This window comes from Cupressus sempervirens, chromosome 8 (genome assembly GCF_028749045.1).
Source record: "Cupressus sempervirens isolate cs-2001-9-10 chromosome 8, ASM2874904v1, whole genome shotgun sequence".
NCBI classification, from domain to species: Eukaryota; Viridiplantae; Streptophyta; class Pinopsida; order Cupressales; family Cupressaceae; genus Cupressus; species Cupressus sempervirens.
In genome coordinates, this window is record NC_143125.1 from 173,310,533 (window position 1) to 173,326,271 (window position 15,739).

Below are 15,739 nucleotides of genomic sequence, written 5' to 3' on the forward strand. Positions count from 1 at the left end.
CATTGGTATGAGCTTGTGAGAACCCATACCTCCAGCTTACTTGGTTATATATAGAAAATTTTGAGAGGCTCGGCCTCAGAGTTGAGAATTTTTTAAACGTGCTCGTGTCTAGTGTTGAGGGTAGAGACATTTTGTCAAATGGTTTGCGTGAAACCATAGCATTATTAAAATTGTCATGTTAACTTGCATAGTATTTTATGGGTAACGAAATGTTTGAAATTTCTTCATGAATCATGGTCGATTATATAGTTTGAACATTGTTAGTTCAAATTTCTTATGAAAGTTATCTTGTATTATGATATTGATGAGTAATTTGAGGGTTTTGTCACTATTTTTCTTTAGAAGTATGTCGAATCCGATAATATGATTAAATTATATATCGAAAAAAGTAACTTAGTTAACATTTGATAATGGTTTTGGAAATGACATTTTGTCAAATGTTTTAGAAAGGAAACTTGTTTAAAACTGGAAACTCTGTGACAACATAAATTATTCCATAATTTATAATGGAAATTGAGTGTTAAATATCTATTGTTGAGGAATTAGTTGCAAATGAATAAGGCATTCTTTTCAAAAAAAACATAGATATAGATAGGTGTTGTTATATCAATAGGATCATTATGAGAAGAGATTGTGTGCTTCTGTTAGCTTAGGAATTTACATCCTAATTACTTCCGGCTATTAGTATGATGTAAATTACTTTGCATATTGGTGAAGTGTACTTTGAATTAATCTCAGATATTATGTTTTATTTTCTGATAATTGCTGATTGTAGTTAAAACTAGGTGGAATTTTATTATTAAACAGTGATGAAATTTCTATAGACATTTGAATATCCTAAGATATTGCAAGGATCTTTTGGCTGCATTTGGATTCAATTGTGTTTAGTTTAGGCTATGAAGTACATTATAGAATTTAGGGATTGTTTAGAGATTAAGTGTTTGAAACAAAATTCTTTACATACTGATATATTTTAGTTTGTGATTGGAATGTAAGTTATTTCATTTTGTGAAGCAGATTTATGATATACATTTGAAGATATGTCAATTGAAGTAAAATTATCATAGGTGTATTGTTTATTATCTTGGTCAATTCAAAGGATACACTTGGCTTGTTAAAATAGTAGAGATAAGTAGTACAATACTGCGACTGGTAAATATCATTCAACTGATATAGTAGTTTAGTGATATTTATGAGATTGTAATATTGTAGTATTTACTTATGTTATTATAATAACCTAAGTTTACTTTGAAATTGACAGTAGAAGATGAGAGTTTTAAAAGATGAAGAATGTAATATCATGAGAAAATTGACTTGTTATTAGTTACATGTACATTCTTAGAATATCTGTAGGATGTGTATGTTAAGGATAGCTATAGTGAACGTATATCGAGGTGGCTAAATATTGATTTATTCTATTCAGTTAATTAAATTTAGTGATAATTTTAAAATGAATTGGGAGGGTTAATTATAAATAAAAGATAACTGGCCTTACCTATGACTTTAACAAGTAAGGTTAAGTACGGAGAACAAGGTAGGTCTCTATTGCATCATTTCATGAGTATTATAGAGAACCCCACTATGTGTTATGTAAGGGTGTACCATATATGGATGCAATATCTTAGCACCATAGTGATGACACCTCAGTATATATATGGTTCATTAACTGGTTATTCTTAGTGCGAGTTTAATTTTGCATTGTTTAGAAGGTGTTACTTCTTGCATAGTAATATTAGAATTGCACTATGTTATGTAGTTGGATATCTTCTTTAAGGTTATATATATATATATATGTTAATTCTGACATGTATGCAGGTGGACTACGCTTTTTAACTCAGTGTGTAATGAGCCCTCTGTGCGTTGTGCTGTATGTTTGTGTTATTTTCAGGTGTTCAAGTTGAATATCTAGTTTGATGGAAGACTGTTGAAGTTACTTCATGAAACTGAATTTAATACTTGTAAAATTTCATTTTTTGGACCTAGGCATCTTTGAATGATACTGTTCATCTATATTGTACTGAACTCATTAAGTATAGACATCTTTATGGAAATATATATTGATGATATATTCTTTTATGTTGAGGTTTATATTTCTAAGAATGATTCAATCTTTGTACTGGATCTTGCAATTTGATGATTAAATTAAAAAAAAATTCCATGGTTCTTTATGTTTTTTCATAGCTTAGTTTTATTTTTGCTTGTGGTGTGTTACATTTGGTATTGGAGCACCTAGTTTAGATTAACTAGGACTCTTGGGTTTTAGGGTTTCTCTCATCTTCAATGCTATATTAACAGTTAATTATTTTAGGTTGTTACCATGCCTCCTATCATTAGAGGAACTTGAGGTCATGATATTCCTGAAGATAACCTTGTTGGCAGAGGCAGAAGCAAAGGCAGGGGCCGTGGTAGAGGTCCTAGGCACCAAAAAAATGTTGGGAATGATCAGTTTGATTAGAATGTTGGGGTTGGAAACAATCAAGATAACCAGACAGATCAAGCTATGGTACTTCAACAGATACTGAACATCTCGATAATATTGAGACTAATAACCAAATTCCTGGTGGGGGTGCAAATGTGTAGGTACCTCTTGTACAGGGTATTAACCTTCCTGTCGAGGAAGATCCAATGGCAAGAGCTCAGCTCAAGGATCTTTCCAAGATGAAAGGGTCATTATTCTACAGTATGGAACATGGTACAGTGGTAGAAGCTTGGTTGCTGAACATTGAGCGATGCTTTGTCTTACATTGTTACTTGAGTAATGTGAAATTAAGATGGACGGTTATGCATTTGCGAGGTTTTTGTTCCTTGTGGTGCAAGCAAGAGTTGGAGAAGCTAGGAATTGACATCTCTCTAGTTACTTGGGAGCTCTTTGTAGAGCAATTCAAGGAGAGGTTTATGTTAGAATATTGGCGACAGGCTTGTGCAGAGGAGCTCTTTCAGATTATGCAATCTGGCTCTACAGTGGAAGCTTATGAATGTAGGTTCTACAAGCTTAAGAAGTTTTCTGGATGGGCAGAAAATGATAAAGCCATGATACAACATTTCATTAGGGGGCTTATGCCCAAGATTAGGGAGGAAGTGAGAACTTTTAGACCTGTGTCTATGCAAGAAGCTTCAGAACGAGCAAAGATGATTGAGATGAAGTTTGGATATCATGGGGCTTCATACAAAACTAGCATGAATCCACTTACTTCGGATGTCAGTAGGAATCAAAAGCCTCCACAAGGCAGTTTGAAATTAGGATTTTCTAGTTGGAAATTCAAGAAGAGGAAGTTTGGTAAGAACTCCAAGGGTTCAGAATAGCCTAAACCATCTCAACCATCTCAAAGTGTGCAAAGTAATAACCCATCTCCTAACCTTTCTGGTCAGAATATGGGATTTCATAAATCTATTGAGTGTTATCATTGTGGTTAGATAGGTCATTACCAGTCTCAGTGCCCTAATTGGGACAAGCCAAAGGTTGGACCTAAGCCAGCTAGGTCTGAAGTGACAGTTGGTGATTCTGCTAGGAACCACCATGTTTTTGCTACCCTAGATCAGAAGCAAGCAAAACATCAGAACATGATTATCGAAGCTCAGGGTAATACTCAAGGTATGAAAGTATCTATTTTATTTGACTCTGGAGCTACAGATTCCTTTATTTCTTCTGGTTTAGTTGCATATAGTGGAATTCTTGTGATTAAGTCAAGGAATAGATGGCAAGTAGAGTTAGCGTCAGGTTCTAGGGTGAACGCTGATATAGTTGCTCCTAATTGTAAGATTCAAATGAAACCTTTTACTACTTCAGCGAACCTTAGGGTTATACCTTTAGGATCATATGACATAGTTTTGGGAATGGATTGGTTAGAACAACATCAAGCTATTTTGAATTGCAAGGATAAGATAATCACTTGTTTGGATGATGTTGGATCAGCTAGAGTTATTGTTGGAATCAAGAGACCCATCTCTTTGCAGACAATTTTTGCCAAGCAATTGGCAAGGTGTGCTCGAAAAGGCTGCAGTTTCTTTGTCATATCGGTAAACGACTTAAATGATTCCATGGATAAGGGTTCTTCTCACGATCATCTAGTCTTGTAGATTTTTTTGGATGTATTTGTTGAAGAGATTTTGAGAATACCACTGAGAAGAGAAATTGATTTTCGGATCGATTTAGTGCTAGGAACGGAACCAATTTCCAAGACTCCTTACAAAATGATAGCTCAAGAGCTGATTGAACTTAAATTTCAGTTGGAAGAGCTTTTGGAGAAAGGTTTGATTCATCCTAGTGTATCACCTTGGGGTGGTCTAGTAATCTTTGTCAAGAAGAAAGATGACCTTCTTTAAGACTTATTTTAGACTATAGACAATTAAACAAGGTCACTGTTAAGAACATGTATTCTTTACCTAGAGTTGATGATTTGTTTGATCAAGTCAGGGGTGCCCGAGTCTTTTTGAAGATTGATTTGAAATTTGGATATCATCAACTTAGAATCCAAGAAGCAGATATTCATAAGACAACTTTTTGCACCAGGTATGGGCACTACAAATTCATGGTAGTACCATTTGGGTTAACTAATGCACATTCTGTTTTGATGAGCCTTATGAATAGTGTGCTTAGAACATTCCTTGATAAGTTTGTAGTGGTTTTTCTAGATGATATTTTGGTATATTCTAGCTCTGTGAAGGAGCATGATCAACATTTAGAGCAAGTTTTGGAGTGTCTTTGTAGGAATAAACTATTTGCCAATCCTTTGAAGTGCAAATTCTTCAAGTTTGAGATTTGTTACTTAGGTCATATCATTTCTGGGGATGGAATTTTGGTAGATCCATCCAAAATTTGGGCTATTGTAGATTGGCTAGCACCTGCAAATGTTTCTGAGGTCCGAAGTTTCTTGGGCTTAGCAAGCTATTATCACAGATTTGTGTCAAAATTTTCCAGAATAGCACATCCTATCACATCTCTTCAAAGAAAAGGGAAGAAATTTGTTTGGACAGAGGAGTGCAAGGTGGCATTTTAGAAACTCAAGGAATGTTTAACCAGTGCACCTGTTCTGGCAGCCCCTAATTCAGCTAAGGAGTTCATGGTTTGCACTGATGCATCTTTGGATGGCATAGGGGTAGTTTTGATGTAGGAACGACGTGTTATAGCTTATAATTCCAAAAAGCTTAAGATTCATGAGGTGAATTACCCTACTAATGATCTCGAACTTGCAGAGATCATGCATGCTTTGAACAAGTGGCAGCATTTTCTTTTGGGACAACAATTTGAGTTACATACTGATCACCGAAGCCTTTAGTATCTTTTCACACAACTAGACCTCAACGCTAGGTAGCGAAGATGGATGAAGTTCTTGTGTGAATATGACTTTGGGATTAAGTATGTGCAAGGGAAGGAGAACGTTGTTGCTGATGCACTTAGCAGAAGGCGACATGAATTATCTTCTTTGATCTTAACAGTGGATCTTAGGGATAAGATTCTTCATAATATTTCTATAGATCATTGGTTTCCAGATGTTAAGGTTTTTATCGATAGTGGCACCATCTTGGAAGGGTTTTTTGAGGGGTATTCAGTAAATTTTGAAGGTTTACTGCTTTTTAGAGGGAGCGTGTATGTTCCTGATTCGGGTGATTTGAGAAATCTGGTTATGTTTGAGGCTCACAAAGCACCATATTCAACTCATTCGGGTGTCAAGAAAATGCATGTTGACCTTAAGCAACATTATTATTTACTTGGAATGAAGATAGACATAGAAAATTTTGTGGCTCGATGCTTGGAGTGTCAGCGGGTTAAGGCCGAACATCAGCACCCTGCAAGACTATTGCAACCACATAATGTTCCAAAATGGAAATGGAACACCATTTCTATAGATTTTATTACTGGATTGCCTATTATATCTCATAGGCATGACGCTATTATGGTGGTAGTGGACTCTTTGTCTAAGGTTGCCCACTTTATTCCAGTTAGATCATCCTATAATGCAGCAATGGTTGCCAAGATTTTTATGGAGCGGGTAGTTAAGTTACACAAATTTCCTAAAAAGATTATTTCTAATAGGGATCCAGTGTTTACTTCATCTCTATGGAGATCCATGCAGCAAGAGTTAGGCACTCAGCTGAATTTTAGTTCAGCTTATCACCTAGAGACAGATGGACAAACTGAACGTGTCAATCAGATTTTGGAAGACAAGCTTAGGATGTACATAAAGGATAGATAGGATAAATGGGAGGAGTATCTACATTTGGTAGAGTTTTCTTATAATAATGGATATCACAGTTCCATAGGTATGGCACCATTTCAAGCATTATATGGTAGACCTTGTAGGATACCTCTTAGTTGGGATAATTTGGAGGACAGGACTCTTTTAGGACCTGATATGTTGCTAGATTTGGAGCAGCAAGTTAAAAGGATCAGAGAGCACCTTATTACTGCTCAAGATAGTAGAAGAAATATGCTGGTAAGCATAGAATTGATCATCAATTCTTGATGGGTGATAAAGTGTTTCTCCAGGTAAGACCACATAAAAGTCCAATTCATTATGAAAAGGGATCCAAGTTAGCACCTCGATTTGTGGATTCGTTTGAAATTTTGGAGTGGGTTGGACCAGTTGCCTATAAACTTGCCTTGCCACTGAGTCTTTCACGCATTCATAATGTATTTCATGTTTCAGTTCTGTGTAAGTATATACCTAATATTCCTCACATTCTTGATTGGAAAAATTTGCAGATTATGGATGGACAAATCATGTTGGAACTAGTGCAGATCATTCAAAGCAGAACTATGAGTTTAAGAGGGAGAGAAATAAGGTAGGTAAAGGTCCTATGGGACCCTAATGATGAAACATCTGCTACCTCAGAGGATACTGAAATGATGAGAGCAGCTCATCCATTCTTGTTTACTAACTTCCAAGAGAAAGTTGAAACCTAGAGGGGGAGGGTGTCATGCCTGACCACTACTCTGGATTTTTCTGCAAATTAGGACTTTTCTATTTTAAGATTTCTTTCTGATGTTATGATTGAATTTCTGTAGAACTTGGTTATAATACTGTTGTTGAATGATGAGACTGATGTTGAGCATATTTTTTGTGAAGAACTATGTTTTAGCAATAAATGTGATTTAGGATTTTATGTATTGAATTTCGCATATCATTGATTTCAAGTTGATAGATTATCAATTATGTTCTTATGTTTTGACTCTTTGTTTATTGCATTCTGTTTCATGCTGTATGTTGACGTGATGTTGTAGATATTTATAAATGGTTATATGTTGAATTTAACTAGAATCCTTTATTGTACTTTCATTCATGTAACTATACAGGGATTTAATGTTTAGATCGTGTTAACCCTTAAGATGGTTTCGTTTCTTGACTCATATTGGATTATTAATTAAGAGAACCATGGTTTGCATTTATATATATATATATGTGTGTGTGTGTGTGTGTGTGTGTGTGTGTGTGTGTGTATTTTCTTATGATTAAGGTTTAACACCTTACTAGAGCTTGGCATACACTTGTATTTGGTTTTTTTAAAAAAAGAGCTAAATCACCTCATAAGCAATTAGCAATGATGTAACCCTAAATGGGTATCGATTGATATGAAGGAGGGTAACATTGTTATTTTGTTCAAGCCATATTCATGGCAGTGGACTTGGAACTACCAAACTTATGGCACTAAAGTTGCAGTCGGCCATACCTTGATGTGAGTCGGGTTTTTGCTGGTTACAAGCCAAGTTTTGAGCCACATTGCTTTGTTGATTTTACATCTGTGGTTTCATGCTGAGATATCGGCATTTTAATGGAAGTTGGTTGGAAGGTTAACGTGCATATTTGGTTTAGCTCGATGGAGTTATTTCTTAGAGTTTGGTTGTTGTTGTTTATGGAGTTTCTGCTTCACTCTATTGTGAAGTCTTCTGTGAATTGTGTGAGTTGACAATGTAGAGTTTGCTCACCAGTGTTGGATTTTGTTTTTGGGGTTTTGGCATCAAGTTGGTTTGAGGAACAATCTTCCATATTCAGTTGTTTAGGTAGGGGGAAATTTCTTACCCTACTCTTCCACTCTATTTGTGAATGCCATGTTACTTTCATTTTGCATAATGTAAAATTTATCAAATTTGCATATTGTGAAATTTTACATTCAAAGATGAGTATGTTCACTGCATGCTATGAAAAGCTCTGCATATATTCACCTTTGAATGTGGAAGTTGTGGAGAGATATGTATGGAAGTTGCTTCATTTATGTTTTTATAGCCTTACCCCAAACATATGTTTCCCACCAAGTTGAGTTTTGTGATAAACATATGGTTGTGACAGTGAGCATGTCGGCTATTGTGTAATAGCAAGCAAGTTTGTGCTTTCATTGGTATGAGCTTGTGAGAACCCATACCTCCAGCTTACTTGGTTATATATAGAAAATTTCGAGAGGCTCAGCCTCAGACTTGAGAATGTTTTAAATGTGCTTGTGTCTACTGTTGAGGGCAGAGACATTTTGTCAAATGGTTTGCGTGAAACCATAGCAATGTTAAAATTGTCATGTTAACTTGCATAGCATTTTATGGGTAACAAAATGTTTGAAATTTCTTCATGAATCATGGTCGATTATACAGTCTGAACATTGTTAGTTCAAATTTCTTATGAAAGTTATCTTGTATTATGATATTGATGAGTAATTCGAGGGTTTTGTCATTATTTTTCTTTAGAAGTATGTCAAATCCGATAATATGATTAAATTATATATTGAAAACAGTAACTCAGTTAACATTTGATAATGGTTTTGGAAATGACATTTTGTCAAATGTTTTAAAAAGGAAACTTGTTTCGAACTGGAAACTCTGTGACAGCATAAATTATTCCATAATTTATAATGGAAATTGAGTGTTAAATATCTATTGTTGAGGAATTGGTTGCAAATGAATAAGGCATTCTTTTCAAAAAAAACATAGATATAGATATGTGATGTTATATCAACAGGATCATTATGAGAAGAGATTGTGTGCTTCTGTTAGCTTAGGAATTTACATCTTAATTACTTTCGGCTATTAGTATGATGTAAATTAATTTGCATATTGGTGAAGTGTATTTTGAATTAATCTCAAATATTATATTTTATTTTTTGATAATTGCTGATTGTAGTTAAAACTAGGTGGAATTTTATTATTAAATAGCGATGAAATTTCTATAGACATTTGAATATCCTAAGATATTGCAAGGATCTTTTGGTTGCATTTGGATTCAATTGTGTTTAGTTTAGGCTATGAAGTACCTTATAGAATTTAGGGATTGTTTAGAGATTAAGTGTTTGAAACAAAATTCTTTACATACTGATATATTTTAGTTTGTGATTGGAATGTAAGTTATTTCATTTTGTGAAGCACATTTATGATATACGTTTGAAGATATGTCAATTGAAGTAAAATTATCATACGTGTATTGTTTATTATCTTGGTCAATTCAAAGGATACACTTAGCTCGTTAAAATAGTAGAGATAAGTAGTACAGTACTGCGACTGGTAAATATCATTCAACTGATATAGTAGTTTAGTGATATTTATGAGATTGTAATATTGTAGTATTTACTTCTATTATTATAATAACCTAAGTTTACTTTGAAATTGACAGTAGAAGATGAGAGTTTTAAAAGATGAAGAATGTAATATCATGAGAAAACTGACTTGTTATTAGTTACATGTACATTCTTAGAATATCTGTATGATGTGTATGTTAAGGATAGCTGTAGTGAACGTATATCAAGGTGGCTGAATATTGATTTATTCTATTCAGTTAATTAAATTTAGTGATAATTTTAAAATTAATTGGGAGGGTTAATTATAAATAAAAGATAATTGGCCTTACCTATGACTTTAACCAGGAGGGTTAAGTACAGAGAACAAGGCAGGTCTCTATTGCGTCATTTCATGAGTATTATAGAGAACCCCACTATGTGTTATCTAAGGGCGTACCATATACGGATGTAGTATCTTAGCACCATAGTGATGAAACCTCAGTATATATATGGTTCATTAACTGGTTATTCTTAGTGCGAGTTTAATTTTGCATAGTTTAGAAGGTGTTACTTCTTGCATAGTAATATATATATATATATATGTTAATTCTAACATGTATGTAGGTGGACTACACTTTTTAACTCAGTGTGTACTGAGCCCTCTGTGCATTGTGTTGTATGATTGTGTTATTTTTAGGTGTTCAAGTTGAATATCTAGTTTGATGGAAGACTATTGAAGTTACTTCATGAAACTGAATTTAATACTTGTAAAATTTCATTTGTTGGACCTAGGCGTCTTTGAATGATACTGTTCATCTATATTGTACTGAACTCGTTAAGTATAGACATCTTTATGGAAATATATATTGATGATATATTCTTTTATGTTGAGGTTTATATTTCTAAGAATGATTCAATCTTTGTACTAGATCTTGCAATTTGATGATTAAATAATAATAAAATTCCATGGTTCTTTATGTTTGTTCATAGCTTAGTTTTATTTTTTCTTGTGGTGTGTTACAGAATGTGATAACATTTATTAATTTAATAATAATATATTTAGATCTCATTTTTATTTTATCAATTAAGTTTAAAAAAATAAATTTAAAAGTGGAAAAGATATTAAAATTATTAAAAGATTCTAGATCACATGATCCATGCATGTGAATAAAACAAGTGGATTTAATAAAGTGAGTGCATGAGATTTAAAATTAATAAATTAAATTAAAAAGAGTAAAGTAAATATTGAATAAATTAATGTGGATTATTTTAATATTTATTCTCATAGGAGTATGCAAACTCTTGTGAGTTGTCATGTTGACAACACAGGAGTTTGCACTCTAATTATGTACGTGTTTTCTACACTTAGGAGTTAGCATATTATTTGAGCACATGTTGTCTACAACATTCTAGAGACCTCATCATGTTATCCTCTTATCATGGAAGTTATGTGCTTAGTTGCCATGCTTATCTCCTAGTTCCTTCTAGACACATTCTAGATGCATCTTAGAGGCCTTTACAAATAAGCTCTCTTAGTGCGTATAGACAAGCTCGTATGCTTCTACATCCTCATATGCTTCTACAAGCACTCCTAGTCACTTGGACGGGGTTTCGGTTCGTGGAGAAATTGCGAATGTTGGAGAAGGAAGGAATTTTTAGAAAGGGAAAGGTTTTGAAGGGAGGAGCTTCTCTACAATTTTCTAAGGCGTAGCGAATTAGCATCAATGTCCAGTAGGCACTCGTGATTATTTTGCATACTCTATTATGCTTTCCCTCTTTCTGTCTTCATCATGTTTGCTAGATGACTGTTTGGATAATTCTTGTGATGAATGTTCTATATTGTGGAAATTTGGGTATGCATGTTGTTTCATTAGCATTGAGGATTTAAAATATTATTGCAACCCACCCTTAGTAGAATCAAGATTTGGAAATTCATTCAGGTTTAGGTTCGAATTAAAATAGAATCTTATTATTATGCATTAGTTTTATATGATTTATTAACTAATATAATTAAATTAAAATTTAATTAAGATTAGTTAATAGTAGAAGTGTAATTAATTATTAGTCAATTTAAGTAAATGAATTTTTTTTAATGAGGGAAAATTAAAAGAAAAGAGATATTAATAAGTGTTTATTGGAATTAAATAATTGAATTATTAATGAGATTTATTTTACTCAAAATTAATGAAGATTATTTTAAATAAATGATTGTCCTTGAAGTGTTTCAAGGAAATTGTAAATTAATTATTTGGAAGTCGATAAGTATTATTCTAATGGGAGATGCTCTTAGAATTAAGGGAAGTTGTTATTGTAATATTAGTTTAATAGAGTCAAGATGAATCTCTTGAAAATCAAAGAGCAATATTTTTATAATTTAAGTAATAGATGGTTACTTATCCGTTAATTGTTTCTAGTGAAATTAAGTATTAAGGGAATTTTATTCAATTAGTAACATTGAATTTTAGTGAAATAATGTAACTAAATTTATTTGAAAGTTAATGGGAACTAGTTCAATGATTTAAATAAGTAAATAGTTATCTTCTGACTATTTTAGAAAATTATTTTTAAATAATAGAGAGATAATTCTATGTTGACTTGGAGGTTAAACAAAGAATCTTGTACATTTGAAATATACTTGAAACAAAAATTGAAAACCTCATACTTGGCATATGACTTCAAGAGAAAACTAAAACATGTATTTGCATCTTTATTATTTTGGGAATTTGATTGGGGTAATTTTTTATTCTATTTGTTGAAAAGAAAGGGTTAAACTATATCAAATAAGATGTGCCTCTTTAAATTTGAAAACTCACACTGAAATGGAAATTGGAACTTTGTGGTGAACTGACATTGTGTGTTCAGAGCTAAACTCAAACACGGAACTTGCATTGTTGTATGTATATTGTTTGTGTTTTGGGATTTTGGGGTTTGGGTGGTCCTAGAGTGTTGACCAGTTAGGACATCTGCTAGAGGCTTGGGAGTTATGAAAATGTGATGGCATGTTGATGTTATTTGATCTTGATCTTTTTTAAACCCAACCATGGTAATGTGATGGTATGCTCTATGAGATGTTTGTATTTACTGATTTTTATTTCTCATCAGTCTTCTTGAGTGAAGCTGAGTTATATGTATGTGAGACACTTGGTCTAACCATTTTTGAGTCATAAATCAATCATACTTGGATTACTTCCAGTCGCCATGATGGGATTGAAGTGTTGATTTATTCTTGATGATGTCGTGTTGTGACATGTTTTGGACTTGACCATTTTGGAGTCTTTGATCAGTATTATTTATTTTGAGATGCTTTTTGGTTGCTTGTTGAGAACAAATGGATATTGTGATTTATTTCAAGATTCCTTATGGTTGCTTGTTGAGAACTGATGGAAGTTGTGATTTATCATTGATATGGATATTGAGATTTATTTTTGAAAACTACATGGTTTCTCATTGAGGACCAATAGATATTGTGATTATCATTGATACCTTCAGTTGCCAACAAAGAACTATTGTGGTCATAATTATCAATGGATTCTTTTAAGTTTCTCATGGAGATTTGATGCTCTTATTATGGATTATCTTTTGGTATTTTTTTAGTTGCTTGTATAGGACTGTGGTGATTTTGTGATTTATGATTCCATGAGCTTAGGGTAGGTTATCTACTTGTAGTGTCGAGAAGTGGCTTGCAATGGGGGTCGGGGCCCTAAGTGGCTACTAGGGTAACTCATTGTAAGTTTTATTAATAAGTGAAAACATTACACTAAATGGGGATTAAATGAACCTAATAAGATAATTGTATGTTCTTGCCCATGCCTAAAGTGCTCATAAATACTAGGATGGGAGTAGAGAGAATGCTTGGTTGTGACCTTACATTTTGTAGTATACCTCGTTAGTACGAGAGGATACTAGTGGCTACATAGGGATCACTAGGGGGTCAGGGTCTATTGAGAGACTACCAGGGTAACTCTAGCATGATTCGTATGATGACACTTTCCCACTTACATAGTAGGCTTCCTACGTGTCTTTGTTGTGCCTCTGGGATTAGATTTCAATTAATGATGGAACCTTGAGTTAGTATACTTTTAGGATTCTTGGACTTAGAGAGTACTTATGTTATGTGATTTGTTATCTTGTGTTATGTGATTTGATATCTTGTTTGAGACTTGAGACTATCTCCTCTAGTGCTATCTTTTTTGGCATTTACCTTCATTATGTTCTTGGATCATTATGATGGATGTTATATCTTGTGATGGATTAATTACTGACATGTTTATTTATATTGATGATTAGCATGTGATAGATGATGTTATCTGCTTTGTAGAATCATCTTATGCTTTATTCTTGCTATTAGATTTCTTTATGTTGTAGCATGTTAGATTCCTTTTTGCATATGATGTAGTATGTCTTAGGAGTGACATTCCTACTATGATAATACTGATGATCTCTTTGGTGACTTAGGATGTTACACATAGGGGATGGCTAGGGCCCATGATGGTCTAATGATGCTATTAATGATTAGGAGGAACCGTGCACTTAGATTAGTTGTGTTTTATGATGGATGGTTATCTTTTACGATGGTTGTTATATCTTTATTAATGGATGGATGTATCATGTATGTTAATGGTTTCATTTACTTTATTACACTTGTATCATGGATTCGATGTGGATGATATATCTTTATTTTTATATATGTTTAATATTTTAAGTCTTTCATACCTTGTGACATGTACAGTGGATGATTGACCATTCTAAAAACTAATTTACTAAGGGACATTTGGAAACAAATGTATATTATGGACATTAGACTTTTTAATTATTCTTTCATGTGGATGTGGTAGTTGTTAGACTTAATATTAATTAGATTAAATGTGACTCAACATCTTGGGATCCTTAAGGAATGTAATATGTTATGTATGTTTTAGTTGAATGCATTTTGTTGCTTCTACTACTATGTGTTTGATATGAAAGGTTTATCTTTCATGATTTAAAAAAAAAAAAATGGTTTTTCAAACTTAGTAAAACTTTAGGTTAATTCTTTTGATAAACTAAAGTTTTACTAAGTTTGTTAAACAATTTTTTTTAAAAAAAATCATGAAAGATAAAATTTTCATATCAAACACATAGTAGCAGAAGCAACAACACGCATTCAACTAAAACATACATAACAGATTACATTCTTTAAGGATCCCAAGACATTGAGTCATATTTAATCTAATTAATACTAAGTGTAGCAACTACCACATCCACCTAAAAGAATAATTAAAAAGTCCAATGGCCATAATATACATTTGTTTCCAAATGTCCCTTAGTAAATTAGTTTTTAGAATGGTCAGTCATCCACTGTACATGTCACAAGGTATGAAAGACTTAAAAGATTAAACATATGTAAAAATAAAGATACATCATCCTCATCGAATCCATGATACAAGTGAAATAAAGTAAATAAAACCATTAACAAACATGATACATCCATCCATTAATAAAGATATAACAACCATCATAAAAGATAACCATCCATCATAGAACACAACTAATCTAAGTGCGCGGTTCCTCCCAACCGTTAATAGCATCATTAGATGATCGTGGGTCCTAGCCATCCCCTACGTGTAACATCCCAAGTCACCAAAGAGATCATCAGTATTATCATAATAGGAATGTCACTCCTAAGACATACTACATCATATGCAGAAAGGAATCTAACATGCTACAACATAAATAAATCTAACATGCAAGAATACAACATAAGATGATCCTACAAAGCAGATAACATCATCTATCACATGCTAATCATCAATGTAAAGAAAAATGTCAGTAATTACATCCATCACAAGATATAGCATCCATTATAATGATCCAAGAACATAATGAAGGTAAATGCCAACAAAGATAGCACTAGAGGAGATAGTCTCAAGTCTCAAACAAGATATCAAATCACATAAGACAAGATAACAAATCACATAACATTAGTACTCTCGAAGTCTAATAATATTAAAAGTATACTAGCTCAAGGTTCCATCATAAATTGACATCTAATCTTAGAGGCACAACAAAGACACGTAGGAAACCTACTATGTAAGTGGGAAAGTGTCATCACACGAATCATGCTAGAGTTACCCTGGTAGTCTCTCAATAGAATTTGACCCCCTAGTGATCCCTATGTAGCCACTAGTATCCTCTTGTACTAATGAGGCATACTACGAAATGCAAGGTTGCAACCAAGCATTCTCTCTACTCCCATCCTAGTCTGTACGAGCACTCGAGGCATGGG